The following is a 25,139-nucleotide window of genomic DNA, read 5'->3' on the forward strand; positions in this document are numbered from 1 at the left end:
GATGGCTGTTCCCGACAAAAATCCTGAAATATACAGAATTCTTTTTCAACTGTATCTATCTAATTTTTTTTGCTCAAATTAAAGAAAAAAAAAGAAATTCATCATCAGCACGGATAGAGCTGGAACAAAAGGTGTAATATGACGCAAGTCAATAAAAGTGAAAAATTAAAACTGCTAATAAATAAATAAATAAATACAAATCATTACTCTCATTACTACTATCACTACTACTACTAATGATAATAATGATAATAATGATAATAATAATAATAATAATGGAACAAAATAACAAGATATTGGCTATGACTGTAGTTTTATGACTGTAGTTTACCAATATTTCATTTACAAAAGGTAAGTTAGATTTTATGTATCCATCAACCTTTTTCATGTATTAATTATTATGTATTAATTATTGTTGTGTATCTGTTGTGTATCATATATTATGGATGCAAATCTGGGGAATAAATTAGAAGAAAGATATTCAGATACAACAAGACTGATTCATTTTTTCTATTTATCAACACAGATTCCGACTATTTCTGTTATTATAACTATTAATAAGTTAAGAGTAAGTTAATTACTTTTTTCCTCCTCTAAGCATGGAGTTGAACTTCCTAGGCCTCAACAATATACAGAATTACTATTTCATATGAATCCACAGCAGAAATACAGTCTGTTGAAGAATTGTTGTTTGGCTGAATGCAGTTCAGGGATTCATTGCTCAATTCTGACCATTTGATTGAAAAAGCCTAAATGTTTTGCTCGTTCACCTTAATAACATTCAGGCGTTATACATTTTCAGGCTGTCAAAGTAAAATTGGGAGAAAAAAACGGTTTAAATCCATTCATGATCAGGGCCACAAATACAGACAATCATTCACTCTTGCATTCACACATCTGGGCAATTTTAGTTTCCACCTATTTTTTAATTGACTTTATTCTTATCTTATCTTATCTTATCTTATCTTATCTTATCTTATCTTATCTTATCTCATCTTATCTTGTCTTGTTTTATTGTATCTTATTTTAACCTTTCTTATCGAATTTATCTTATCTTATCTTATCTTATCTTATATTATCTTAACTTAACCTTTCTTATCTTATCTTAACTTTTCTTGTCTGATCTAATCTAATCTTATCTTATTTTATCTTATTTTATCTTATCTTAACCTTTCTTATCTTATCTTATCTTATCTTATCTTATCTTATCTTATCTTATCTCATCTTATCTTGTCTTGTTTTATTGTATCTTATTTTAGCCCTTCTTATCGAATTTATCTTATCTTATTTTATATTATCTTATATTATCTTAACTTAACCTTTCTTATCTTATCTTAACTTTTCTTGTCTGATCTAATCTAATCTAATCTAATCTAATCTAATCTAATCTTATCTTATTTTATCTTATCTTAACCTTTCTTATCTTATCTTATCTTATCTTATCTTATCTTATCTTATCTTATCTTATTTTATCTTATCTTATCTTATTTAATTTTATCTTGTGTTGTCTTGTGTTGTGTTGAGTTGTCTTGTCTTGTCTTGTCTTATCTTATAAATTCCATAATAACCATGAATAATCCCCCATAATAACCAATATTTCCCCTGTGTATTCAGCACTCCAGAATCCCTCTGTATCAAAGTTGCTCCTTTACGGGAGCTCAGATCGGCTGAGTGAACCTTTTGACCGGACCATCAAATACTCTATGCCAACCTCACAGCGAGGACCTTCAGGGAAGGCTAACCCTGAATAGGACAGTTTAAATTTTCATATTAAAGTTAGTCAGTAGGAACTGAGAGGCACACATTCTTTTAGCAAAAGCATTTTTTTTTTCTCACCGGTTGTCACAGCGGGTTATTAAAAATGGCAATGAGATGGAAGTACGGTAGCTCAGCACACACACCCTTTGTCCCTGCCTGGCAAAGTCGAGTGTTAGGGGAGGAAAAAACAGACAGAAGAAGAGGGGGGGAAATTAGGAGAGACAGGGGATCAGGATAACCAGCGCCGGCCGTTATCAAGTGTGGAATAAGGTGCTTATCGGAGGTCGGAGCCCAGACGGCGTCCCGGGACCGACGGCGAGCCACCGAAAAATAACCGGCGTGAGGCAAAGAGCCATCCATTCAATCAGAGCCCGACTGGGTGTTTGGACCGACGGCGGTTTTTGGACGGAAAATGTCCGCGCTTGACGCCGTAGCGTTTGAAATATATCCTCGTAATTTAACAAGACTCAAATCTTGAACTTTGTGTCATATTTGCTCGAGCTTGCAAAAGATGAAATATTCCGGTTTCTGGCTTAAAGCTGTCAAAAAAAAAAAAAAGACCATTACCAGACACACCAGGGAACGATGAAGACTTTTAAGCTCATACTGGAAACCCCGATAGCAGCGCTCATTAGCAGGTTGGTTGTAAAGATTCAGTCCCATCCACCGACATTCATTGTTTCTTTTTTTAAATTACTATCATTGACATTCGTTATGAAAACATGGCTTGGCGTTATCGTTATCTTTGAGTCTGGAAAAGAGGTAAAGGAAGGGGTTGGACAGAAGGTCTGAGATGGTTGGGTTACATTTCTTAATTTTTTTTTTTATGCACGGGCCAACTAGGTATGATGTCAATTGAACAAAATGAAAATTACAATTGAAATATTTAAATTTTCTGGCATTATATTTCATTAATGATTATAAAATGTACCGATATTATTTTGTATGGAATAGATAGAGAGGGTGGATTTGCGGTGGCGACCCCTGAAGACCAAAGGAAAAGGAAAAAGATATGATTGTGAAATTGGCATGAATTACAAATGCTATTTTTTGGTATATGGTATATACACCCGACAGACATAACATTTTATATCACCATAAAAATAATTTTTAAATAAAATAGCTTTATAGCAAATTCATGAAGAGGATCGTCCTTTGCATGTATTAATATATATTCTCTTTAAAAACACAATTGCTGCTTAGATACAGGGTGCAACAGTTCACCCTGTGTGTGTGTGTGTGTGTGTGTGTGTGTGTGTAATGAATTCCCCTGAGATTTGTTAAGTTTTGTGCAAGTCAAGAACCGCTTTACACTAAATGCAGATTTTCACCTCTGCCAAAATAGTCCAATTCTATGTTGCCGTGCAGCACGTTTGCATCTGCATCCACTGTAGTGGACATTCTGTATGCCATGTTTTCTTCATTATATTTAACCGTTTTGGAAGAAGAAAATTGAAGAATGTAGGCTAGAAATACAGAATTAACAGAAACTCGTACTGTAGTGGGTTATTACAGGCGCAGAAACACATCCCGGGGCTTTGGAAAGCGGGACGGGGATTTTAGAAAATGCGGGGACCCCTGGTACAAGCAGCAGGGGGTGATATAATGGCACTGATAAAAACAAAACATAGCATTCACATTAGTGGAGGATAAACAATTTCAGTTATTCTCCGATTAAAAGTAGAATGCATACTTTGAAGATTGTTTAGTAGAAGTTCAAACAGCATGTGGAGTGGCTCCTTAAGGGACTGCATATTCACTGTGAACTGTGTGTACACTGGCTGTTTTTATATCCTCACAACAGACCTTTAATGCTATGCGCAGCAGGGATCGGGGAGCGACTCTAAAATCTTCTCAATGGGAGCTCGGTCTCGCAGCCTAGAGGTGCACGCCGGGGCTCGAGCGGCATATGAATAGCAGCGGCATGTGGCGCTAGCATAGCTTTGAGTTTTCGAGAGCGGTATATCTAACAAAAATAAAGAAAAGAAATAAATATATCATATGTTTTGCCGCAGACTTGACTCCAAGGCTTAACGCTTGATGGTACTTTTTATAAAACGAAAAAACGTGAACAGCCGTCACGCTTGCCGGGGATGATTTGTCATCTTAATGTAACGGCGTCATCGAATCGTCGCTACGCTTTGGTAAAAACCTTAAGCTGTGAGTCTAACAGGTAACAGTAACTGAAATAGTGAAAATTAATTATTGTTTGCCACATATGATTGTGAAAAATCAAATAAAAATTACATTATAATGAAATCAATTAAATAATAATTAAATCGTTCCATTTCCCAAGATTGGGATCATTAAAGTTCATCTCAAATCATTAAAAAACAGAAAACAATTGTACAAAAATTCAGCATATATAAAGCTGAGAATTAAATAATAATGAAATAGATTAAATAATAATTAAAATCATTCAGTTTCCCAAGCATGAGATCATTGAAGTAAAGCTCATCTCATTTCCTCCTTCCTACTATTATCTATTACTGTTATGTTTTTACTTGAAACTCTGGCACAACAATTTCCTTCAGGATAAATAAAGTTGTTCTCATCTCATCTCATCTCATCTCATCTCATCTCAAATAATTATAAAAAAGAAAACAATTGTAAACAATTCAGCATATGTAATTGTAAGAAATAGATGAAATAATAATTAAATAATGTTTAAAATCATTCAGTTTCCCAAGCACGATATCACTGAACTACAGCTCAAATAATTAAAAAAAAGAAAAGAATTGTAAACCATTCAGCATATATAATTGTAACAAATAGATTAAATAATAATTAAATAATAATTAAAATCATTCAGTTTCCCAAGCATGAGATCATTGAAGTACAGCTCATCTCAAATAATTTAAAAAAGGAAAAAAAAAATGTAAACAATTCAGCATATATAATTGTAGGAAAAAGATTAAATAATAATCAAATAATAATTAAAATCATTCACTTTCCCAAGCATGAGATCATTGAAGTGCATCTCATCTCAAATAATTTAAAAAAGAAAATAATTGTAAGCACGTCAGCATATATAATTGTAAGAAATAGATTAAATAATAATTAAATAACAATTAAATAATTCTTCTTCTCCTCACCATAGTAAATCAACTCCCAACTCCTCTGCATCCTGCGCTCTCACACCAACTACCTTCATATCCTCTCTAACTACGTCCATAAATCTTGATGACGTCCAAAAGACAACAGAACGCAGAGAAAACCCACACACACTCCGGACAATCTGAGATTATCCAGACATTTCACCCTTTCCAGGCTGGATGAGCCTTTTCTGAAGCGTTGATAGTAGTTATGACACAGAAGAAGGTCTCATTTAAAATAAATCAATGAATAATAACAAGAGATACAATATTTAGCTCTTCAGGTCATCATTAGAATTAATTCAAAATTAGATTTACAGTTACAGGAAATTATTCCTTAAAGAGAAGTTCATGCTGCCTCTTTATTTTACTGGTGATACCTGCCAGAAGCTGGTTTAATCTTATTTATTTTTTTCAATAAAAGATCAATAAAATAGCAGACACGCATCTCTGCTCACTACACTGAACTTGCTACCTCTCACTATTTAAAAAGTACATGAAAAGAGAAAAAAGGGAAAATAAAAGATAATTCTTCAACGTACTTCCTACTACTCACAACAACAATAATAATAGTAATAATAACAAAAATAATAATATCAAAATGAGATCTTTTATTTTGAACCCCCCCAGCACACACACACATAAACACACACGCACTTAGATTTAGACCGTTGTCTGTTCAGTTGTTTATATATATTAAAATACCGCTTTATTGCGACTATATTCAAAAAAGAAACAGCAGCAAAAAAAAAAAAAAAATCATTCATAATGAAATTAGTTGATGTGTTAAACTGGAATCAAATTCGCCGGGACATTTTACAACCGTACGGCCGAGACAACAGCAACTATTCCATTTTATGTTTTCCTGGGAAAGAAAAAGAAAGAGTGGTTCCATCCATCCATCTTGAATGAACGAGTGGATTATTACAACCATTAAAACTCGTATAATTGTCGACTCCAAGCTGTCCGACTCTACAAACCAAGAGATTCTGGAATCCAATTTGTGATTTTCTCTAAGCTTCAGATGTGTGGACTTATTTACGCACAAAAGAAAACAAGACTTTAAAAAAAGGGGATGATGGAGATAGAAGAAGAGAAGAAATAATAAAATGGTAAGGGGGTGGAATATTAGATAAGACGTACTGGTGTTTCCTCTTCATCACACACTCCAAACAGCAGGGCAAACACTCGGCGACCTGCATCCTCATCTCCACCGTCCAAGTGCTTCTTACGTTACGTAAGGAAGGCTTGGATTGTTTTAACCGACCGACAAGCCGTAACCAAATCATTCAGCCTAGACATTATTTAAAGAAATACAATTAGAAATTGTTGGATAAAGTTGGCAAATACTTGGTCCGACATACTGACGTCCAAGAGTTCTTACATATATGATAGAATATAAAGAATACATAGGACATACATGAAGAGTGTATGGAACTGTAGATAGATAGATAGATAGATAGATAGATAGATAGATAGATAGATTGATAGCGTCCACATATTTCGTGTTTTGTTTTGTGATACTAACATGAAATGCTGTCTGTAATAATTTGCCTCGTTGAAAAATATATATATTTTAAACGCCTCTATCGTCACTATGATATGGGAGTTTTGATGCTGATATGTCATTTAATATAAAGTTGCGTCAATAATCCATGGCTTTACTCCGATATCTGTTCAGGATTGGTCAGATAAGCACTGTAATATTGGAAAAAATGATAAAAAAAAACAAAAAATTTGGTTCGATGACTAGCAAAAGATTGCGAGTAAAGTTAAAGCTGGGCTAATATTTGTTTTTTTTTTATCCTGACCTCATTCAGAATATGATATAAATAACAATGTAACAATAATTGTAAATACATTTTCATTTTTCTTCCATACATCTGAATTTTACATCTGAACTGTATTATCCCTGAAGAGTTTCAATTCAAAAAATTTTAACCCAATTGTAATGCCATTTTTTTTTTCGCATTTAACTTTATTTCACCTATCTTTGACAGTCTCTCCTATTTACGTATCATCTGCAGGCCACGCAAATTCCTGCATTGCAAACCGTAGCGTTTACCAGCCTTCCGATCGGTTCTTGCCAGTTTGTCACGGCTTATTTGTTGTGTTGATTTCCTGCCAAACATTTGTTTGACAAATGTAATGACATTACATTTCCCAGCGTCTCAAGTTGAACTTTCTCTTGTTCAATTTTACACCTTGTTTACTTTTCTCGGTTTGGAATTTGGGTGATTTTATTTTGTTCGTGTTGTTGCGTTTGTATCCTTATTAATATAAAAAAAAGAAAAAAAGAAAGAAATATCGATCAACCCGCAACAAAGAAGAACTATTAACATTTATTAAGGTAAAAGTGCTCTCTGGTTTACACAAAGCGGGATGATTGTTGCCAATATTCGGCACGTTTTTCGGTTTCAATCTCTTATCGGTTGATCAGCGTAATTTAGCTGTGACGTCTTTAGGTGACGCCTTCATGTATTTGGCTTTTCCTGACAACATTTTTCGACCGTAAGCACGCCGACGTTTCCTCGACTAGTCACAGTGAAGCTAAGCGCTACATAGTCATATTTCCTTATGACTTCGGTTTGACTCATTACCTCCTCCTCCCACCGCCTTTCTTATCATCCCTGTTAAATATTTTTCCATGACGTCTCTTGAGGGTTTGTTCACTGCACTTCCTGCTCTGTGCTGTGTGCAAAAAAACCATAGAGCTAATTCTACACCACAATCATGTTCCCCGGGGTCGCACCCTGGCATCGCACAACGCCTTAGGACTCGTAACCGTTGGGATTCGGCGCTTAGGGTCGATGTGCATTTTCCCTTCACCTCTATTCTTCACCTGAGAGTTTAATTTGGACGTCAGCTGGTGGCGGCGCACACCAGGCGGAGAATAAGAGGAGCCTGCCGCCGGACGTTCGGTGCCAAATTGTTGGTTGTTCCTCGCTAGTTCTACAGCTCGCCGTTCCTCGTAAGTTCCTGAAATCCCCATGACGCGGCCCCACAAACAACCCGGATCCAGCACATTGTCAAATAAACCCCTTCGGACGCCTTACGTCCTTGCGTTTGAGTCGGGCAAACCCCCGAAATCGTGATCGTAACGTACCGAGCAGTCGTCTTAAATTCGAATATGTGAACCAGAGTGTTAAAATAGATAAGCGTACAAATATCGTATGTATCCCTTGCCTCATTTCTCTGTAATAAAGAAAGAAGTCAAAACCTGTTCAAGTGAGCAGCAAGTTAAAAAGCAGCACAGTCAGACAGAGCAGAGAAAGGAACGTCAGCGAGGCAAAAGTCTAACAGCGTCTCGGTTGAAGCTGCGTTTGAGCCTTGTTGTTCTGGCCTTGATCCGCCGCAATCACAGGGAACAAAGTTTGCGGATGGGGTCGCAAACCTGCGCCTGCCGGTTTAAAAATGTCCTCAATGGAAGGAAGGCGACTGCGAAAGATCTTCCCAGTGGCTTCCTCCACTCCCTGCAGCGCCTTCTTGTGCAGCTGTGGGGAGTTGAAGATGACTCGCTTCAGCCTCCTGGAGAAAGAAAGATGATCGTAGGATCTCCTTTGTGACGTTGTTTGTTGACGGTCCATGTCGAGGAGCAGTTCGGTGACCTTAAGCCTATGAAAAGCAGCGTGAGTGACTGATGACGCTGCTATGGTATCGGTCCAGGTTGGATGTCTTGCCGCCCAAAGCATTTTATGACTTTTGGAATTAGCGCAACTGGCTCACAGTCACCCTGCCGCTCTGCTGCACTCTTGACCGCAGAGGTCTTCAAACATCGGCATGTTAGAACCGGTCATCCGTTCTTCTATGAATGCATGAGTAAAGTCCGTCTGAGCCTTTGCTGTTGTCTGGATCCACCGCTTTCTGGGAATTGCGAGGTTCTGCTCACATCCTCGGCAGCTCAGTGGTGGGATCGTGAGAGCCTAGAGCTCAGTGAGGAGCTCGGAGGCTTCAAAATGGGTGTAGAATGTGTTGAGGCCATCAGGGAGAGATGGATTCTGGGGGCGTTCAACTTCGATCCCGCTGTAGTCGGTCGGAGTTTACATGCCAATCCACGTGCTTCAGCTGTCATTGTGGAAAAATCAATCTGGAGTTTTTACTCTTAATATCTGATGCCAGATTCCCGCTTTCAGCAGACTCCGCATCTCACATTCCACCGGGGTTTCCGGTTTGGGCCGTACGCTGACAAATTGCTGACGTAGCCTCAGACTGGTGACACATATTCCTCCAGCTCCACCGTGCCCTCCTTTAAGATTTGCTTCTCGGTTTGCTCTTAACAGTCCTGCGGCCGAAGAGAGACGCTCTTCCGTGTGGGCTTGTTGTGCGTAAACACGGAAGACCAGCATGAAGATATGATCACAGAAGACCAGACGGGTGTGGAGCGCTGCTCGGCACGCCTCGATTCTATTGGTCGGGCATGGTTTCCCCCGGTTGCTACCCTGACATGCACGTAAAACTGAGGCGGTGTCTGCTTAGCGTGGTTTTAGTCCCAAACACGATGTGCACGAGTGTAAACTTCTGTTGCAGGAGGTATGAACGCAACTTCAGCGTCATTTTTTTTCACGGATTTGGAACAGTGTCTTCAGATGTCTTTCCCGTGTCTGTAATAATAATATGTCTGGAATAAGGAAGTAAAGGCTGTGGATGCTCTGAGCCAAACGCTGTCCTGGAGTCACTCTGATCCGTCGAACAAGTAATACAGAGGAAATAAAAGTCCATTCTCTGTCTGACACTAATATTTATATATGTGTGGCCGGGCCTCACCTGTCATCATGGAAAGAAAAAAGTGCAAAACGAAAAAATAAATGGTTATATTTATTCAGTGATTTGTACTATAAAGTTGTTTTCCACGTAGCTTCACCATTTTTAGTTTTTTTTTTTTTTTTCAAAATCGCTAAAAAAAAATTGACATTTACTGCTCAAATATGAAAAAGAGACGTGCGGTGATGATCTCAGTGTCTCACCAGCCACTGAAATACACTGAAAAACACTAAAATAACACATCCTAGATCTGAATGAATGAAATATTCTTATGAGATACTTTGTTTTTCACACAGATGAATGTGATGACAACAAAAATGATCAATTGAAATTAAATATATGAACCCGTGGAGGTCTGGATTTCAAGTCACACTCCAAATGAAAGTGTAAAAACACACAACAGGCTGATGTCATTAAAACAAGTCAAAATAAATCAATGTTGTTTCCTAAGTGGACACTTTGATTTCACACAAGTGTGATTGACTTGGAGTTACATTGTGTTGTTGAAGTGTTCCCTTTATTTTGACACACACAAATGCATATATACATATACATACATATATATACGTATATAGGGCCTGTCAAAATAAACATGTTAATCCATAATAATCAATTTGAATGATTAATCTGCAATCTGGAGGCAGTAACTCTATACAACGAATCAGCCATGTGGACGCAAAGTTTGAAAACAAGAATCCAAGAGGGGACAATCGTTCCTATATATATATATCGTGCAGTTTTTGTTTCACCAAAGCTGATTCAGCCTGAAGTAACGCACGCGTTAGTCGGGGAATCCCAGGCAATTACTTTGCCGAGCGCAGCGCCGGCCTGCGTCAAACCCTCACAGGATGTCAAGGATTAATGTGATGCAAACAAGCTAGTCAGTCTCAGCAGCTGGCGAAAGGACGGCCAGGTTAATATGGAAATTTATGTTTGATTTGTAGAAAAAAAAAAACAAATACACACACACACAAATTAGGTTGGTAAATGTGCAGGGTGGACAACATATCTCTTCTTCAGGGAAAAAAAAATCACATGCTGGGTGCGGCGTACACACACACACACACATATATATATATATATATATATATATATATATATATAATAGAGCAACTTTTGGAGATGTCTTGCTATCTTCTCTCTATTTATATTTAGATTCATATTTATCTTTTTGACTTAACTGACAAAAGACCCAAAACTTCCTATGGGGATCAATAAAGTTTCTCATCTTAAACACACCGGTATATGTTCAGCTTTCCCTTTTTACATTGCAATCCAAGCAAACCCGGAAAAAGTTGCGCTTTTGTCCCAGCGAACGATACGCCATCAGCTTTGCATAACTTTGCAAACTAGAACTTTGCCAAAAACCCTTGCAGTTCCATTCAGAACTGGAGAAGTCTCTCCGATGACGAGTGAAACGTGAAGAAATTCAAGTTCCACGAGGCTAAAACATCTTGGTTACCAAGATTTTGGGGCTAAAGACGCTTGCAAACTGACAATTTACACAGGAGACAATAACATTTGTTTCATTTTCCAGGTGACTTTTGCTCTTTATTTTATTTCATATGCGACTCACAAATCAATCATGTCAGTCGGTAAATGTTTGGTACGGGATTAAGAAAAGATGAGTTTGATACAAGATCAAGTGTAGGTATTTAGATGCATATTGTGACAGAAGATTTGATAAAAATAGGTTTAATCACATTTTCTTCCCTTTTTTTTAAGATAAGATAAGATAAGATAAGATAAGAACAACTTTATTAATCCCGAAGGAAATTGTTGTGCCAGAGTTACAGAAAATATAACAGTAATAAATAATAAAAAGAAAAGGCTGAATTAGAAATAAAATAAACTATAAACTATAAAGTGTCTCAGTGAAACTATAAAGTGTCTTGGTAACAAGTGAGGTAAGGAGTGCACAATAGTATGATAAAGGAAAAATTGTAGTGTACCGTTATGAAATGAAATATTGCACAGTTTTTGTTTTTTTTAGGTTAAAGATAGGTTTTTATGGTTGCAATGGTTTTAATTTTGACTTTTGACCAAAGACAAGACAAAGTGTATATGAGATGGTTCAATTACCTTTTAATATCTTTCCACATGTTCTTTTGGCGGTTGAAAAAAAAAAAAAAAAAAAAAAAAGGACTGAACATATATTTTATACATGTAAAGTACGATATTAGGTTGCTGCCATTCACTCATGACTTGAAGTGCTAGGGAAATGTCACTTGCTGTCATTTTTATAATTTGATTTGCGCCTTAGTATAGTCCTCTGGAGCCTCAGGTTAAACACATCACCGTACAATTTCCTTTAATAGACCTTTGCGGGTACACAGAGGTGGAGGAAATGGGATTTTGATGACTCTGCCCTTCAAACACTTATTTCTCTACCCATCACCCATTTCACAGGACAGTTAAACAGAAACCGTGTGAAACCGCATTCCACATCTTACAAATGCACACTCTCTTAAAAGGTGGTCATAAATCCCCTCCAAGCACTTGAGCGCGCTCGTTTTAAAAGCAGAGCCGTTCGGTTTCTTTTCCGGCCAACTACATAAAGGTTTGGATCTGTAAAAGCGCTTATTATTCACCGACGCAACACACAATAGTAAGATGTTGTCCTTCACGTCCTTTTCCTCAAATCTCTCACCGGTCCGAGATGGTGGCGGGAAATGGGAATGCGGTTTTTCAATTTCACGAGTCCGTGTCGAAGCGCCGTGTTGCCGCCAGACTGGAGTACTAGTAATCCTAACCGCCTTTAGGCAGCGGTGCAAATGAGCATAAAGCCAACAGAGAATTGTCTCACAACAAGAACAACAAGCTAAACTTTCCCGGAAATACACATTTCTGGGAAAGACCCAACGTTCGACGACTTGGGGGATTTATCAGTTGCGTTACAGCCGAAGAGCCCGAGATAATCCCTTTGAACGGGCGTCCCAAACAGCCTCGCTCTTCACCTTCAATGACATTAATAGTCTACCTGGGCTGGTCACAGTTTGGTAGTCCCTGTTAAGCCGCATTTTGTAATAATGGTGCATTTTGTAACAAACGTCCAAAATGTAATAACTTTTTCATTTCATTTTGTAATAAACTGCCGCATTTTGTAATAAACTGCCGCATTTTTTTGTAATAAACTGCCCCAATGCATTTTGTAATAAATTTTGCCGCATTATGTTATAAGTTATTACATTTTCAGAAGATTATTACAAAATGCACTTGCAACTTTTTTATTCTCTAGGAAATGTAATAACATGGAATTTATAGAATATTCTCTGTTAATGCAACCTTTGAATAGTGTACTGATAGTAATAGCTAAGTACTGCTACTAGGCTAATACAGTGATACTAATAATAGGCCTAACTTTTACAAATACTTTTAAGTAAAATAAAATACAATTAACAAACTTATGCTTTAGAATTGTTATTACATACTGCACCATGTTATTACATTTCCTAGAAAATAAAAAAGTTGCAAGTGCATTTTGTAATGATCTTCTCAATATGTAATAACTTATTACATAATGCGGCAAAATTTATTACAAAATGCATTGGGGCAGTTTATTACAAAATGCGGCTTTATTACAAAATGAAATGAAAAAGTTATTACATTTTGGACGTTTATTACAAAATGCGGCTCAACAGTCCCTTCACTACACAGCTAAAGCAAACAAACGGATACTCAAGTCAGGAGTATCGAGTCGTCCGACTGAGTGAATGGGGATAATGTGAAACTGACTGCAAAAAAAAAAAAAAAAAAAAAACTTAAAAAAAACTTTTTCGGAGAAAAATCCAAGTCTGGGATAGTTTGTAAAGAGAGTTTGCGAGGAGTTTGTGAAGATGGTGGAGGATTTTAAGGACGTGGGGTCAACCAGGGGTCAACCAGGGGTCAACCAGGGGTCAACCAGGGGTCGGCAACCCTCGGCTCTTTCATCTTTACACTGCATCTCTGAGTGGCTTGGGGAAAATAAATTATAAATATTCAATTGAAGTGTATTTCATTTGTGTTAATTCCTTTTTTTAACTTTTAGTTCTAAGTTGGAAGATTATTGCGATCTTGAAATATTGAATAAAATTATATTTATTATTTTTCGCCTCTCAAAATAACGTCACACTGGCGGAAGCCGGTAAAGTCCCGATTTGCAGATGCTGTGCGCAGAAGTTCAGGAGCAGAAGTCCCATAAACCAGGTAAAAGAAATATTTATGAAGATATTTTGCAAATATTTATTTTTTATTGTTTACTGACACGGCGATTTTTTTCCCGATTTATTTTTAAAATTCAGGTCAAGGCTCGGCTACACGCTCTGAAAGCCCAAAGCTCAAAATGAGTTCATTACATAAATAAAATTAAATTTTCTCTGTAATACTTTGTGAATTTCAGAAGCAACACACTTGTTTCTACAAAGTGTAAAGGTAATAAAAAGCAATATATACAGTGGTACCTCTATTTTAAGAGGTCAAAAAGTAATAGCGGCTCCCAGTGTTTTCTTTTCCGAGGAAACCGGGTCCAAATGGCTCTTGGGGTGTTACAGGTCGCCGACCCCTGGTTTAGACAAAGCGGCACGAAGGAAGATACAGGAGGCAGAGCTGGAGGTCGCAGAGATGAAGATGTTGAGGTTCTCTTTGGGAGCGACCGGGATGGAGAGGATCAGGAATGAGTCCGTCAGCTTAGATGTTTTGGACAGAAGGTCGGAGAAGGTTGGGTCACGGACAGAGGACGGAGAGGGAATATATTGGGAGATGGACGATGGAATAAGAGCCGCCAGGCAGGAGGTCTAGAAGAAGGTCGACGAAAAGACTTACGGATGTCGTGAAAGAGGACATGGAGTTAGTTGGTGTGATAAAAGAGGATATAGTGAAGAGGGTTTGATGGAGGGAGGTGATTGGTGGTGGCGACCCCTGAAGGGAGCCGTGGAAAGGAAATGTTTGAGAATAACAGTGAATTTGTTCATTAAGAATAAGAATAAGAACAACTTTATTTATCCCAAAGGAAATTGTTGTGCCAGAGTTTCAAGCAAAAACATAACAATAATAGATAATAGTAGGAAGGAGGGAGAATAAAAATACAAATAAAATACAAAGTGTCAAAGTTAAGGCTATAAAGTGTTATGTTACGTTATTATGTTGACCTTCAGTCATCTCGAGTAGAATATTGGATCTAGTCAAACATGTAATATATCCAATGATGATGATGAGGATTATTATTATTATCATTGCTGTTATGATTATTATGATGCTTGTTATTATTATGATTATTATGATGTCTATTATCAGTATTATTATTATTATTATTATTATTGTTGTTATTATTATTGTTATTATTATCGCTATTGTTATTATCATTATTATCATTATTATAATGATAATAATAATAATAATCGTTATTATTATTATTATTATTATTATATAAAATGAATAATAAAAGCAATTATTACTGTCCCCGTTTTGGGAGGGATGCTTTTTCAAATGTTGCTTGTGAATCTTGTTTTTCAGTTTTTATAGTACCAGAATTATAGAATAAAACAGAATTTCTGCTCATTACAAAACGTTATCCTGAATGCAGAGCTTATTGTATTTCCTGAAAAATAAACCAACAAGAATTTTGAGCTACACCAAGCCCAGGATGCTAACTTTTATCCGTCTATCCCTTATCTACTCCTGCACTGTCATTATAAAGATATAATCCTGAGATGTATATAGAGATCAGAGAGTTAAGGAATTAGGGAAAATTCTAAGTACTGTTATACTTTCATGTGAAAACAGCAAACATTTAAAATCAGCTCTTTCCTCACAGGAGAGAAAGATTTGAAAATATCAATAAATTCCATTGCACATTTAACACACAAAAAAAAAGAAAATTCAGCATAACTTAGATGCAAAAAAAAAAAAAAAAAAAAAAAAAAAAATCACAGCCCATTTGTTCATTTATTTTCTGTCCTACTTTAGCTCCAATGCTAGCCTTGACAGCCTTTCACATGCGCCGGCTCGCCATTCATTTTTCTCCGGAGCAGAACATCAGCGGTGGGATTTTACAGCGGGGATATCAGAGGAAGCCGCCGCGTGAACGGCTGCGCATTCCTATTTTGCTTCATTGGAAATGACACTGGGGCGAATGCAGGGAGATTACAAAGAGGATCCCTACACACACCCGTTATTCACACACCACAGCTGTTCCACTGGATTTTTTTAAGAGCCCGGTTTAGATGATATATATATATATATATATATATGACGTGTGAGACCGAAAAAACATCTATTCTTTAAGATAAATTATTCCGGACGTGAAATCTGGCGAGCGCGGGGACTCGCTCACCTGGGATCTTATCGGAGATGGAACGGTTTCGACTAAATTCGATGTTGGTGATTTTCAAAACCTGAAGGCCCGGGAAAATTCACGCGTACAAACACTTCAAAGCAGAAATCAAATATTCGGACCGTTCATACGGAGGTCCAGGCACGGGGATGATCGCGGCGTTTCAAGTATTACATAAAGATGACTGAAATGATGCAAACAACATCAAGGGCCCTTCATGACTGAAAAACCATGTTATGGCAATAAGCATGCAACACTGTGTAATCTGTCTTTCAAAGCACAAACGGTGGCACACAACACTAATGCAAAGAAGTGTTGATACAATAGAATACAATACATGACTTTAAATAGTCATCACACACACAATAATACTTTTATCGTAGTCTATTATAATATGAAGAAGGTTAATAAGTGAAAGATGACCAGCAAGTAAAAGGTAGAATTACGTCTTCCATATATGTTGCTGGGTGTTATTTTCCTTTCTGCTATTAACCCTCTCAGGCTCAAATTAAGTTGTAGTTGCAGGAAAAATCTGATATTTGGCTGTCGCAAATCTGCAACATCTGCCTGGAGAAGGTTAAACAATTGATCCTTTCGGACGGCATTCAGCTGCTCACCTGGGAGCAGAAATCTTGCTTTTTGGGAAACAAACGCAACGTAATATCAGGGCCGTGAATAAATGGCACATTCCTTCCAGAGATTTTGTTTTTTGCCCGTCGCATCCGACGACATGACATAAAAAGTAAACTACTGAAATGGTAAAATGGAGGCACATTGATGAAGACGTAAGCTGGAAATGCCATTTTGCAGTCATTCAGACTCCCTTGAGTGAGCTGCCATGCATGTATAAAAATGAGTATATATATTTTTTTAAAAAGTATAAAAAGAGTATAATTTTTTTTTAATTACAATAGAGTATTAAAGTATTAGATACAGGACTGTATCAGAAAATTAGAATATTGTGATAAAGTTCTTTATATTCTGTCATGCGATTCAAAAAACAAAAATTACTTTTTCATGATATTCTAATATTTTGAGATAGGATCTTTGAGTTTTCTCAAGATGTAAGCAATAATAATCAGCAACATTAAAATAATAAAAGGCTTGCAATATTTCAGTTGATTTGTAATGAATCGAGAATGTATGACATTTTTGTTTTTGTAATTACATTACAGAAGATAAAGAACTTTATCACACTATTCTAATTTTCTGAGACAGTCCAGTAGATTAAAAAAACAAAACAAGCAAATCAACTCCAAAACATTTGATTCTTGACATGACTGTCACACTGTGGTTATAGTCTAGCATAGCTTTGCTGTTATTATTTCCAGATTTATCCCATAAAACGTCTCCAAACAGATGCAGGAGGTTTCATTGAACGTGTGATTCAAAATCAACAAACAAAATAAACAAAATAAATAAAATAAACAAACAAACATAAAAATACATACCTTTGTTCCAAACAACGCACATAATGACTCACAAATTAACTGAAAAACAACTTACTTATCAACACAACAAACCCTCTGAACTCGAATCAACTCCCAATCCCAGCGGTTCCCTGTGGCTTTTGAAAATAATCGAGTATTTAATTCAAATGTATTTTGTTTTAGTTTGATCATTTTTAAAATGTCAATTTAAAGTTGAAAATGATGGCAGTCTTGTAACGTCTCAATAAAAAGTGTAAAAAGATTTTTGCCGCTGTTAATAAACGACTGCACGCGTCAGTAAAAGGACGGCATTTCTGGTTTGCTGTTGGAGGATCTTTTAAGTTCGGCTTTTTTTTCCATAAATACAAGAAGGACTCAAATCGACATTGAGTATTTTTCTTAAAAGTAACCTTCAACCAAACGTCTTTTTTTGGAATTCAAAATGTTTTAATGCGTGCAGAAATGTCATTTGGTTTTCTCTTCAGTTGTTTCATTGCAACACATTTTGTTTATCCATTCATTTAGTCACGTGCACAGTGTAGAAACGTGTTTCCCTGAACACTGAAATTCCTACTTTGCTGTCCGCAGTGCATTTGAATGCATAGCAGAAAGACAAAAATATAAATATGCTTTGTTAATTCATTTTAAATTTCAAAAGGCTTCCGTTGTTTTGTTTTGTTTTTTTACCGTGGGGAAACGGCTCCACACGTCCCTAAGAGTGGAAAAGGTTACCGACAACTGGTTTATTCCAACGGAAGAAGCGTTTAGATGAGCGGGGAAACGTCCTCAAGAGAAAATAAAAACGAAGACCGGTTGCTAAAAGACTTGACAATGTGTACGTGTGTGTGTGTGTGCGTGTGTGTTTGTAACACAACATATGTGAAACTGTACATGACTCTGAAAGATCATTTGGAGAAACATGAATTGTTCAATGAAACCATCATATAGATGTTTTAGTCTTTGTATTTGTATAAATAAATGACATCAGGCTAAGAATGACTTGGATATCAGGCGATGCATAAGTGCAACGAGCAGCATATCAGGAAACACAAAACACACTCGGGTAAAAATACGAGTTAAGGAATGTATTTGCAAGGTGTTGGTAAAGTATAGCTTTCTCCAGGCGTGCAGACACATCCGTGCACAAATTCTCCGTCTTATCAAAAGCCACATGTCTTCTTAAGCGATGCTGTTCCGAATCCGACCGCGGCATTCGCTTTCCAGACGAGCTAATAAGACGAGGAACTAACCCCCGTAGGGGCCGCGGTGGCCTGCCAAACAACGTCGTCCGGATAGACGTGCGGTGACACGCTGGGACGATCCGGTCTTTTAATTATCCCCTTCAAGGCCCGGCCCGACGGGGGGACGCTAGCCTAGCGTGGGAGAGATGGGCGCTGATATTTAAAGAAGACGGAGGGAGTCGTTCATCAGTTCGCCCTTGGGGAGATCCAAGAAGCACAGCGCTGCCGCCGCCGGCCGTAATTAGGTGCGCGGGGAAGGACGTTATCAATACCGGACATGGCGAGAGGCAACAACTACTTGTTTAAAATGACTACTTCATTGTTGTTTTCCAAGGACAAGGCTTGTAGCGCTGGAGGGGAAGAGAAGCGCTCGAGTGAGGCGGCGAGAGCGACAACACCCGGCTTGTTGAAAGGCAATGTCATCAGTCTAACTGGCCATCAGTGCTTCATTAAGAATAAACACCAGGGCGCGCACAGCTCTTGTGGCCGAAGGGGGTACACGGAAAAACAAGCGGGGATAAATAATTCATAGCGCCGATAATCAGAGCGACACGCAGGACGAACAGCCGTCAAGCAATTGGTCTTTATTATAATTTCAACTGTAATTAAAAGACAACGCAGTGTGGCCCGGGGATGCGGTATCACTTAACACTATTGGTCCTTTCTGTTTTCGTCCTCTGATTAGTTACTAGTTCCAGTGATATCGCTCCCTCGCTGCCGAGGTAATTAGCATTTTGATTGAACAAGTGTTGCTATAGAATTGCCCTTCTTATTGTCACCCATTTCTCGTCATTTAGGGCCGCCGGCGATGATCATATTTGTCTAATGGTAGTAACGGCTGGACGTCTGAGTCGAGGCGGGATCCGAATTCGGACGAAAAGAAAGAACGACGGGCGCCGCCATGGACGAGGGTGTGTTGAGCCGCATTTTGTAATAACGGTGCATTTTGTAATAAACGTCCAAAATGTAATAACTTTTTCATTTCATTTTGTAATAAACTGCCGCATTTTGTAATAAACTGCCGCATTTTTTAATAAACTGCCCCAATGCATTTTGTAATAAATTTTGCCGCATTATGTAATAAGTTATTACATTTTGAGAAGATTATTACAAAATGCACTTGCAACTTTTTTATTCTCTAGGAAATGTAATAACATGGAATTTATAGAATATTCTCTGTTAATGCAACCTTTGAATAGTGTACTGATAGTAATTGCTAAGTACTGCTACTAGGCTAATACACTGATACTGATAATAGGCCTAGCTTTTACAAATACTTTAAAGTAAAATAAAATACAATTAACAAACTTATGCTTTAGAATTGTTATTACATACTGCACCATGTTATTACATTTCCTAGAAAATAAAAAAAGTTGCAAGTGCATTTTGTAATGATCTTCTCAATATGTAATAACTTATTACATAATGCGGCAAAATTTATTACAAAATGCGTTGGGGCAGTTTATTACAAAATGCGGCTTTATTACAAAATGCGGCTTTATTACAAAATGAAATGAAAAAGTTATTATATTTTGGACGTTTATTACAAAATGCACTGTTATTACAAAATGCGGCTCGACAGGGTGTGAGATAGTCGTCGGCTTGCAAAAGCATTACTGAAGTAAAAGTGTTTCTTGCAAGTTTTCAGAAGGAATGGTTGTCATCTGAGCCCAGGATGAGCTATAAGCTAACGGAAATGCAGCGATGAGGCAATTACGGAAACAAATCCTAGACAAAACATCAATCATCTGCAGAAATTATATCCCATTTATGCTCTTGATCACAGGAAATATGGTGCAATGATTTAAGCTGAGCTTTAACTACCGGTTGAAATGCCAGCAACACTCAAACGCATTAAATCCACATTTTGGGTATGGCGTTTGGAACAGAAAGGCTAAAGCAACTTTGAAATATTTGGCATTCATATATTTGCCGGTAGTGATATTATTTAATATCTTGAGCTGTGGTGTGTGAAAAACCAGTGTGTGCACGGATCCTAAGATCGAATGAATAGATGGAGAAAAGCCTGACAACCTAATCATTCTCATTGTTAAATGATTAATATTAAATCATTATATACACTTTCACACAACATTACAACACCTACCATGAATAACTAAAATGACTTAAATAAACAATTAATTTTTTTTATTTAATTCATATAAATATATAAATAAATAAATAGACAAATAGACAAATAAATAAATAAATATATGAATATATATATTTTTTTTTCTTTTTCTCTCTTTTTTCATTTGCATTTTTTTTTTTTTTTATTACACTCTTGATGTTTTTTTCTGATTCAGATTCTCTGATTCATTAGATTTATATTTTTCCAAAGGATAAAATGTTTAATTAGGGTTGACTGGAAGGATAAAATACGCGATTGTGTAAAAACAGACTTAACCTGCAAAAGGGCAAAATGAAGTTTCTCAAATCGAAGAATAAAGTGATTTTATAAATCACTGGATAGCGAAGTAGTAAGTAAGTAAGAATGTAAGTAAATTAGTAAATAAATAAACAAGTATGTGATATGTTCATAACCAGGGAATTGATGTTTCCAGTGTTCTGGCTGCTTGGTGGGAGGCGCCTGAGGAGCGTCTCTGACAGACGTCTTCCTGAGGGGAACTGGGGTAGCAGGAGGAACAGGGTGACTGACAGCTGGATCCACTTAAGCATATTAAAAGGAAATGCCACACCCAGAGGAACCCCTCCCCACCCCAACACACACACACACACACTGTCATTCATGTGCAAAAAAATAAAATTCATCAGTCGTGCCTAAAGTTATAAAACACATGAATACAGAAGAATAGCAAACATTTTTACAAGAATAATCCATGACGTTACTGAGGTTGCATACAGGGAATCTTCAATCTTTGTAGTTACAGTTAAAAGTTAAGACAATTCATATTTCATTGTATTCTTATTCTTCCTCCTTTCTACTAAAATCTATTACTGTTATGTTTTTTACTTGAAACTCTGGCACAACAATTTCATCCTATCTATCTATCTATCTATCTATCTATCTATCTATCTATCTATCTATCTATCTATCTATCTATCTATCTATCTATCTATCTATCTATCTATCTATCTATCCATCCATCCATCCATCCATCCATCCATCCATCCATCCATCCATCCATCATCCATCCATCCATCCATCCATCCATCCATCCATCCATCCATCCATCCATCCATCCATCCCTGCAAGCGTTCCAATGCTTTAAGCTTCAACTTAAAGCTGCACCTCAATGACTTGAATGCCACCATTTCATCTATACCTTTAACATTATTTGTTTGTAGATTCTCATTTTATTTTGCCTCTCCAGTGCCTGGCGTGTTGATTATACAATATAGTCTTAATTTCATATGCTAAACCACACAGATCATTATCAGGACAGTTCTTCTCTGAGCGATCTTATAAAATGGATGTGTTTATAAGACAGTCCTGCTTTGGTCAGTGACGACAAACATGGAGGATGCAAACTGCCTGCGGTCCACTGGCACAAAACAACTATATATTCTTTTTGGTTTCCTCCTTTTGATCCAGTCCCATCTGGACTGAAAATTCAGTTTTGGCTTTTATAAAAATAGTCATCAATGTGACTTTATGTATTCTCATTGTTCCTTCTATTTCCCCTTGTTCGTCAGTAGAAGTTTGTAATGTATATTTTCCTTATATTCCCTGTTTTTGTTCTTGTTGTGCTGTATTAGCTCCGGCTATATTTCATTAATCATTAAACATGCCCTTGTTGACGTCACCCTCCCTCCTCGCCCGCAGGATTAATCCTGCTCGAATTCTTGGAAAACTCAAAGTGATCCTCTATGGACAATCAATTTACTCACTGTGCATTAAAGTTTGAGTGCATTTCTGCTAGGTGACATCACAAACCAGGAAAGTGAATAATGACCAAATAAAAGGAGATGTAAAGGGTATAAAGGCTATCAGCACGAAAACGCTCCAGTGAAAGTTATGTCATCCGGAGAGAGAGATCTGACTATTCGCTCTCAGGTCAAGTTTGATCCATTCAAATGTTTTCCTCGACTGGTTCTTTTACAAGTGGTCGCTGTTCGATTTGAAGCCTTTCTGAAAAAACGTACTGGAATTAGCGGTTGAATTTCAGCGTTGGCCTCCGGTGTGAGCCGGCTTCTCTTTAGTGTTATTTCTGTTGTGTTCTTTCCGTCAACATTTGCATTAAAGTTCCTTGCCTACCTATGTTTAGGTTGTTTGCTGCCAATCAGCTCCTGATTTCGTTACCCGCTTGTCAATCATTGTGGGAGCAGTTGAGTTTGTGTACCGATCTTCTTTTAAGCTATTCTTAGCTAATGAACACTTTGTCCTCCCATGCTTTCCAATGTTCTGGTTGTGTATTTTTCACCCTCACTGTTCCTTCCTGTTGTCCATTATTATCCCTGATGTTGTTGCTGTCTATTTATTCTGTCCCTCGATTTCTATTCCTATTCATATTTATTTTTGACATTATAACTGTTACACTGCTGTGATGAAGGAATTTCCTCCAACAAAGTTCATCTTATTTAATCTTATCTTATTCCGAAGAGTATTTATTTTGACTGGAGCGAGTGGAGTAGCAAAGAAACTAGGAACGGTGGTTAGCGTTTGCGGTTCGATTTGCACAGGAGGCCTTTTTGGGAGGAGTTTGCATTTTCCCCCTGCAGCTTCTTCTCACAGAAAGTTAATAGAAAATTGCCAAAATGAGCGAAGAGTTTTCTGTCTCTATATGTCGAAGTGCAGAATAAACGGTAGGTAACGTATCGACGGATGAAGAAACTAAATAATACTAATAAATAGAAAATGACATGCAAATATTTACATAAAAACACAAATGATATATACCGTAAATTCCGGGATGTAAGCTTTGACAACCACTGCTTTCACGGCTAATTTATGGATTTGCTATGCGGCTGCTTTTATCGGGATTTTTACCAGGTAATTACGAAGGCTTCGGACAAATGAAAGCGTTTTGGCAAAACCCGCTGGTATTTACGATAATTCTTCAGATCAGCCGTTTTGCGCTTTGTGCATCAAGAAACATCATGAAAAAGATGCGCATTTGATGCGGCTTCAAGTTGACAGTGATCAGCCCGGCTGTCGAAGACGGAAATAAAGCTGTAATTTTGGCATGTGGTCTGAAAAAAAGGATTTACGATATGTAGCGGTTGTTGTCGATGTTACCGTCATTTATTTAATTAAAAGTTTTCCAAAAAATCTTTACTGTAACATCTTGCGTTGTCAATATCTCGTGTTTCAACGGGAACACCTGCGGCTTTTAGACAAGTGCGGTTTATTTATGTACAATTTCCTTTTTCTTTCTTTTCTATATATAGGTGCGCGCCATAGTTCGGAATTTACGGTATATATTATTTTTCAAAAGTCAGTGAGAAGTACCTTGATTTCCCTCTTTTATACATGTCTTTGTGGGGGAGCGGAAGCAGAATTAGCTTTGACCGAGTGAAAAAATAGAAAGATTGTCCTCATGACGAGGTGGCGAGGCTCTCGGTACATTGGTTGATAGGGAGGAAAGAAAAAAAAAAAATGATCGGGAGAAAAAATTGAATGCAAATGAAAGAGAAGATGCTATTTGACTTGATATTGGCGCCTGACTGAGCTAAGCTCCCAAGGAGGAATTGGCTTAATAATGCATGTGCCAATCAGAGGTAGTGGTGAAATCATTACTGGCCATAGACATGGCGGCGGGCAAGGTCAAAAGCAGCTGGTTATTACCACAGTTATATTATTTATAAGAGCCATTTCCGCATCAAGTGGCCTTCCCGAGGCTGCAGCTGCCCTTCCAGACCTCCTGCACAGCCAGAGGGAGGTAATGGGCCAATCAGCCAAGTCATGCGGGGAGCTGGCCTGCCATGCTGGGAAACAACTGGGAGCGCACACCATCATCTCTTTAGATAGCCCCCGAAGTCACGGTGATACGTGCCAATCAGTAACATATAGGGAGTTAGAAATGATGCAGGAGACCTCAAACTTTGGATGATCCTGTTTTTTTTTTTCTTCATATAAACCAGCCTGTGTTTTTCAGCACTTTGCCACAGTTCTTTCAAATGCATTTGCTTGCAGCCAAACAGAACAAACACAATTTGACTGACTCTTCTGTTTCCGTAACAGTGAGATTAGAGTCTTTCCAATTCATCTCCCATGCAATATTCATCTTCCAGGGCAAATCACACAAACACTTGTATGTGAAATCTCATTGCTGAGCGGCTCATCTGATGATAATTACTCTGCGATATATATTTATCAAGCTGCGCTCACGGCGAAGCCTTCTTGCATCTAGTTAGCAGAGGCCGCGCGTCTCTCGGCTAAAACAAGCTCGCGTTCTGAATTTATGACGTTGGAAAATATTGATCATCCAGTATCTCAGATACGGACATTATCTATTTTGATGTGCGCATACCTTTCTATGGAAATGCATAAATGAATATATACATCACATTACATCACAATCATTTGGTAGACGCTTTTATCCAAAGCCACTTACAAAAACTGCAATTCTGTCACCAAAGA

The 25,139-nt window shown here is 37.4% G+C and overlaps 1 protein-coding gene across 4 annotated transcripts in view; it reads right to left on the reverse strand.

Moving 5' to 3' along the window:
* msi2b (musashi RNA-binding protein 2b) overlaps positions 1–25,139 on the reverse strand; it is a 289,929-nt gene that overhangs the window by 96,095 nt on the left and 168,695 nt on the right. The window lies entirely within an intron of this gene.

Source organism: Fistularia commersonii, chromosome 3, assembly GCF_037954325.1.
Source record: "Fistularia commersonii isolate RoL2024-O1a breed Wild chromosome 3, RoL_Fcom_v1.0, whole genome shotgun sequence".
NCBI classification, from domain to species: Eukaryota; Metazoa; Chordata; class Actinopteri; order Syngnathiformes; family Fistulariidae; genus Fistularia; species Fistularia commersonii.